This window comes from Lynx canadensis, chromosome D3 (genome assembly GCF_007474595.2).
Source record: "Lynx canadensis isolate LIC74 chromosome D3, mLynCan4.pri.v2, whole genome shotgun sequence".
Taxonomy (NCBI): Eukaryota; Metazoa; Chordata; class Mammalia; order Carnivora; family Felidae; genus Lynx; species Lynx canadensis.
In genome coordinates, this window is record NC_044314.2 from 15,861,802 (window position 1) to 15,869,476 (window position 7,675).

Consider the following 7,675-nt stretch of genomic DNA (forward strand, 5'->3'; position numbering starts at 1 on the left):
AATTACATTTCCATTTTTTTTTTTTGCCTTAGCTACAGGAGATAAGAGCTAAATTGTATGCTCGTTTACAGCAATAACATTAACATTTACCAGAGCAATACTTGTTCCTTCCTTCCCACACCAATATTACTTTATCTGTTTTACACTTTTTAATTCATCATATTAGACAAAGCATTGTACTAATAAATACAATTTATAAAATTTCACATCAGATGTTACTTGATTTTTTAAACTTGTTTTGAAATTAGAGGATGAAAAAGACAAAATCAGGAGTATTTAGTAGGGATATTATATTCCATAAACACATGCATATTCTAAATACGAGAGTACTCAAAGACAAAAAAAGAGAAAGTTGACTAAGTGTGGGGCATTATGTATAATTTATATCATCTGTTTAGTGGCAGAGTAGTAAGGAAAGTGACCCACGACCTCATTTCTCTAAGGGCAAATCTATTGACTTAATGAAACAGAAATCTTAATGCTCTTTATTATAGATCTCACTTCATTTTAAAGAGCCACCTGGTCAGAGTGGCTAAAATGAACAAATCAGGAGACTATAGATGCTGGAGAGGATGTGGAGAAGTGGGAACCCTCTTGCACTGTTGGTGGGAATGCAAATTGGTGCAGCCACTCTGGAAAACAGTGTGGAGGTTCCTCAGAAAATTAAAAATAGACCTACCCTATGACCCAGCAATAGCACTGCTAGGACTTCATCCAAGGGATACAGGAGTGCTGATACATAGGGGCACTTGTACCCCAATGTTTATAGCAGCACTCTCAACAATAGCCAAATTACGGAAAGAGCCTAAATGGCCATCAACTGATGAATGGATAAAGAAATTGTGGCTTATATACACAATGGAATACTACTTGGCAATGAGAAAGAATGAAATCTGGCCTTTTGTAGCAACGTGGATGGAACTGGAGAGTGTGATGCTAACTGAAATAAGTCACACAGAGAAAGACAGATACCATATGTTTTCATTCTTATGTGGATCCTGAGAAACTTAATAGAAGACCATGGGGGAGGGGAAGGGGAAAAAAAAAGTTAGAGAGAGAGGGAGCCAAAGCATAAGAGACTCTTAAAAACTGAGAACAAACTGAGGTTGATGGGGAGTGGGAGGAGGGGAGGGGAGGTGATGGGCACTGAGGAGGGCACCTGTTGGAAGGAGCACTGGGTGTTGTATGGAAACCAATTTGGCAATAAATTTCATATTAAAAAAATTTAAAAAAAATAAAGAGCCACCTGGAAGCTAGTTAACAGAAGGACCCTCCATATTCTATTACAAACACACTTTCTTGTCCCATTACAATTTTCATATAGCCCACTGTCTCAGCACTGTTGTAATGGATCTGATGCTCACCTGTGGATGAAAGACTGGGCACGACCAGGCACTACTACACTAAGGACAGTCATTGATAGGATGCGCTGCCTTGTCCTTGGGGAATATGCCGCGTACTTACAGAAAGGCGTGTGGTTGAGTTACTTTTCCTTTGCTGGGGATGGTTCTATCCACACCGGTATTTACTAACTCTGCACAATCCTCTTCCTGGGCAGTTTGGAAAATAAAACAAAGCTGAGTGGTCCAAACAAATATAAATGCTACAACCTCGACCTTCATTTTCAAGGTGTGGCTTTAACCAGCTGTGCCCCCTGGTGTCGATACCGAACAACAGATACTGACTTTCCTTTCTTCCCTCAGACTTTGTTTTACAAAGTAGTGAGAAATAGTGTAAACAATAATATGCATTTTCATCTTCTCTTTCATCTCCATTCTGTAAAAGTCAAACATCTTTTGTAGATTATGGACATAATAAATACTATCTGAGATCTTGGCTCTGTCACTTACTGCATGATCTCTCCTGCAGGATATTCAACTTCTCTGTGTCTCCATTTTCTTCTACAAAATGGGAACTCGAACAATACTTACATCATAGAGTTACTAGAGAATTTAATGCATTTTAAAAATATAAAGTGCAGGGCGCCTGGGTGGCTCAGTCGGTTCAGCGTCTGACTGTGGCCCAGGTCATAATCTCATGGTTTGTGAGTCTGAGCCCCACGTCGGGCTCTGTGCTAACGGCTCAGAGCCTGGAGCCTACTTCAGATTCTGTGTCTCCCTCTCTCTCTCTGCCCCTCCCCCACTCATAGTCTGTCTCTCTCTCTCAAAATAAACATAAAAAAAATATATATATAAAATATATATATACAATATATATATATAATATATATATAATATATATATAATATATATATATAAAATATATGTATAAAAAATATATATATAGTGCTTAGAAAAATGTATTAGAATACTAATTGCTACAAAGAGCCTATTGGTGGTGATGGTGTTATTGTCCATGTTCATTAAGACCAAGACCAAAATGCATCAGTGATATTTGTGAAAAATTTGCCCTGGCTTTTGTACCAGCCTAATGACAAAACCCTCGAGTTGTTAATTCCCACATGTTCGGGTACTGTGCATGCTGTTATCTTGTGAATCCAACATTCTGCCAGAGGCTTAATGTTTTTTTGGTTGGTTTGTTTATTTTTTCAGTGACTCAGAGGTACTCTTAAAATAATTTGTAGCATCCGATGATTGGTAAGTTCCTTCCTCTAAGCTAATGAGAATTATTTAAATAAAAATGTCTCCATCCCTTCAAAAATAAATGTGAAGTTCACTGCACTAGCCATATATAATTTGTGGCTGGTACGTTTTTAGCGTGTGTGTTCTTGTGTATGCTGCCTCAAATACTTTGTGGAAGAAAGAAGTTATTAATAAATAATATAAAATAACTTTCTTTTTGTACTTTGCTAAAACATCCCTTGTTGCCTATGGGAAGAAACTAAATCCATGGATGATCATCCCTGTCAATCTCTCTGAATTACTCCTTTCTCTCAGTCTTGGTGGCACCTGTGATCTACGTTTTAACCAAAGGTCCAATGAATGGAGAAGTAAATGATAAGAACAGAGATAACAGAAACAAAAGTAGGAATCATTGACATGCTGCAAAATCACTTTCTGATTGTATGAGTTGATCGTTACTGCTATTCCAGATTGATATAAATGAAATGTGAAGTCACGGAAAGAATTTCGAAATAAGAAAACAAAGACCTTGTTTATTATCTCAAAAAAAAAAAAAAAAAGACTACAGCACATTTCAATTCTAGTTGTAAAAGCCAAACTGTGTGTACCCTCCACCTTTACCATTCCCAAGTATTCGTGCTTGTAAAAAAGACATGATTTCATGGTTCCCTGGGAACCCATCCCTTTATTGGGCACCAATGATTGCTTTCTCAGGGGGGAGGACTCGGCCGAGGAGATAGCTGCCACGTGTTCAGACTGACCATATACCCTGAGATGACAAGTGTCAAACTCCCAAATAAAATTCCTACCCAGCGCAGCAGTGTGTTACAGGAGATATTATGTGAAACCGTGTACCTCCAAAGCCTGTTTCCATATTCAAATCCTATTCTGACAACAACTCTAGTTTTGTTACCCTGCCTTTCATCTCCCTGCAAAATTATCCAGATGTAAACAGCACCAAAGCAGCCTAAGTCTCCAAGGGAAAGCGCACATTCAAATACATGCAGCCTGGTAGAAAATGTTCCCTGGTGCTCAGACTCAGAAACAATTTCCAAGTCCACGGCTTGAACTTGCAAAGAGAGGCAGCAGCTCTATGCTGAAAGTGGAACTGAACATCAGATTATTGGTGGGTTTGCATATGAAAGGCATGCTCTGGGTTTAGCCCTTTGCCCTCTCTTAGAAATGCCTCGCCCTGGGCCGAGCAGTCTGTTCCCTGTCAGGGAGGCCACAAATGCCAGATCACAAAGAACACAGAAAAGAAGAAAATACATTTAATAGAATTGGCCCTGTGATGAATGAATGCCAAATAGACAAATACAAAAATCCAAAGAAACAGTTGGAACAATCTCTCACTATATCTATATTTGTATTTAAAGCTAGAATACTCTAGCCCCACATAGTAACAGTGCCTGGTTATTAATGTGGAATTGGGGTGATTTTTATACATTCATTGGATACTATGGTTTTATAGGTAAACTAATTATAATCTAATGACAATGTCTCAATTGATCTTTCCAATGACCATATTTAATAGGTTCTGTTATTATTTGCATTTAAATGAGGAAATTAAGGCTCAGAGAGGTTAAGTGACTTACTCAAGGTCACACAGTGGTGAAGATCAGAGCCGGACTCTACCTGAGGTCAGCCAGATTCCAAAGAGGATTTTGTCGACTAACAAATTATGTTGTTTTCTGAATTGCACATTTGAACATGTGTTATTTTTATGAATAAAAGAAGTACTTTTATTCACCCATTTGAAAACTTACGTACATATACCACATGCATGTGTATATAAATCATATATAAACATACCCACATATGCACAAATGTGTATATATGTGTATGTGTATATAAGTTATGTGTATGTGTGTGCACAAACATTAAATTAACGTCTTAAGACCAAAGTTCTCAGAAATCAAAGGTCATATAATGTATATTTGTGGGCAGTTGTATAGGCTGTGATGGTAAAAATGGATGCTGTCTACATTCTTCCTTACTTGCTTTCATTGTGTGTGCATATATATGTGTGTGACTATATGAACTGGTTTATTTTAAACAGCTGAATGTATGTTTAGAAGGTATTTAATGATATTTTTAAACCCATTTCATGTACAATATTTTTTTGAATAATAGACAAGGAAGCAGAAGTGTGTTGAATCAATGATAACCCCCTTCTTTTAACGATCAGACAGAAGGCAAAAGAGAGTGCCATTCAACAGCGTCTGAATTTCAACTATCTCCCACATTACAGAATCAAAGAAAGGGCAATTGAATTATTGAAGTAGTTTGTAAATGTAAAAAAAAAAAAAAAGAATCAAATTTATGTTCAGTTCCTAAACAAATGAAAAGAAAACTTTAAGGAAAAAGAATTTATGTAGTGTTGTTCTGATGTAATATTCGTGTTATTTGAAGTAACATTGTTCCATTTCCTTCAGAAAAGCACTGTCAAGTCCCTCAGGTATCCGAATTTTCCAACAGAAGCTAACTTCAAACCCCACAATGGGGAATGCAATGGTATCAGAAGGGGACGTCCTCATGGATTAATGAGGGCAGTTTTTCTTTTGCATTCAGGTAGACAGGCATCACGGGTGCGGTGATGAGGCCATTGCATTTCGTCGCCTTCCGGATTGCGTCTGACTTTCAATCCCAGTCTCCCCCCTGCAACTTCTCAGCCTTCATCTGACCTCCATTAGCTGTCTCTCATCTACCTCTTCAGAAAAAGAAAAGTTTCTTCAAATATTCTCAGGTCCCTTGTCCAGTTTTCTACAAGCTCTCTAGCCCAAATATTAAAAGTACTTTATGTATTTGGTATGGTAAAGCCCACTCTGGTCAATTAGGAATTCGGTGAATAGTAATGTACCAGTCAGTGTATAGTTCTTGGAACTGTAATGTCTTAAGGGACATCAAAGCACTTTGGAATAGTCAGAATAACCCAAACTCCTTAAAAGCTAAATGCCACCATTGATGTTGATTTTGGTTGATTACTGTGCTGAAGGGTTAATGCGTGAACTCCTCTAACAAAAGCCTATATGGCATTTCTTGAATACATTCAGAGATGAAGAAACCGGGTCCAGGAGGGTTAACTATCTCCCAAGGAAAGAGTGAGTGTGAAATTGCAGTGGTTCTCTGTAAGAGCACTGGATACAGAAAGATCTTGGTGGATGAGAAAAGACCATTTTCTAACTAAATAATTCTAAGCAAGTTATTTACTTCCTATTATCCAACTTTATCACCTGTAATATGAGAGAACTGATAGTATCTATTTTACATGGTTTTGTGAGAATAAACTTTGTTAATTATGTAAGGTGCTTAGTCCTCAACCAGCACAGAAAGAGTACCAAATTTATGGCCACTTTTTAAAAAAAATTTTTTTAATGTTGATTTATTTTTGAGAGAGAGAGAGAAAGAGCACGAGTGGGGGAGGAGCAGAGACCCACGAACTGTGAGATTATGACCTGAGCCGAAGCCGGACGCTCAACCGACTGAGCCACCCAGCCACCCCAATGGCCACTTTTATATCGCCATCTATAATCTACAGCAGCAACCACGGGGTCATTACACCATGCTCTCCAATTTTTAGGAAGAGTATTTGGGATTTAGAAAGTTAAGAATATAAAAACCTATGCTAAGACGGGCAGCACAAACAGCCAATGAGTATTACACAGGGATGCAGTTGATGACTTTTTAAAAACTCTATCCAGCTTTAGGAAAAACAAGGGAAATTCAGAGACTAGACCATTTGATGGAACTTAAACCTTTGACTCTTTTGCTAATCATATCCCCTATCTTTTATAGATACCTGTTTAGTAAATCTGCAACTAAAATTTTAAAAGCTGGTGACAAATAAGTACTAGAAGTCAAGATGCACTATACGTGAGCCAATGGATTTGCTGATGTTCCATGAATTCCTCATTTGGATGACAGAAGCGAGCAGAAGACTTTAATCCATATTTTGTTCTGTCTTCTCTAGCAAAAAGAAGACTCTTCAATTATCAAGGAAAACTTTACCAGATGATATTAAACAGTCAAGGAAGACTTTATCCAAGACAATTATAATGAGACAAGACTGTCCCAACGGAGGGGAGAGATTGAACTCAACTCAGCTCAAACTACAGGCAGACAGATTTTTAGAAGCTGAAGTGAACTAATGGGAAAGTACTGGGGGATATTATTCAATGAGGAGGCCATCTGTGTTTGCTCATTGTCCCTTATCAAAGTTAGGCTCCTACCCTCCCAAAGACCAGGCGACAGGGACTCTTTCTTGATGGTTACTTTTCAAAGAGATGACTCCCAGGTCTCTGAAAAAGGCATCCCTGGATTGTTCGTGGGTAAGAATCTGGGAGATTTTCAAAAATATATATCTGCATTCTATTGCCCTTCCATGTAGGAAAACAAATGTACAGATTTATACAACTACATTTCTAAAAACATGTATCTATGAAACTGTAACTCTATCCATTAGCTTTATCCCATGTTTATTACTTTATCCCAAGTAATAAAATCAAAGTTTGAATATGTGGTCTCCGACAAGAACAGGAAATGAATTTAAATAATAGCTCTACCACTTATTAGCTGTGTGACCTTAGACAAGCTATTTAACCAATCTGTGCTCCATTTATTTAATCTATAATTAATGGATAATACTAGGACCTAGCCACAGAGTTACTATGACAACACTTGGCACATAAGGAACACTAAATGAATCCTAGAGACCATTAACTTAAAAAGTTCAAAAATCACAAGAATTGAGCTAATAGAATAAATGGCTAAATGATTTTGTAAGGAATTGCCATCACATTTCTGAATAACCATCTGCTTTAATGGTTAAGGGCAGAAAGTGTGTTGTAAATCAGAAAACGTACCGCAATCTTATTCTTCAGTGTTTACTCTGTCAATAATAGAAGCAATCGTATACTTGTAAGGGTTATGGAGAGGGGGAGAATGGGGAGGCAGGGAGAGAGGCTGAGAGGGCATGAGCCCTCGAAAGAAAAAGGCAATAAAAATGGCACTTGTGACATTACTTTTTTCTGTAATGATGTATAAGTGAAATATAACATCGTATTAGTTTCAGGTGGGCAACATGATTCAATATT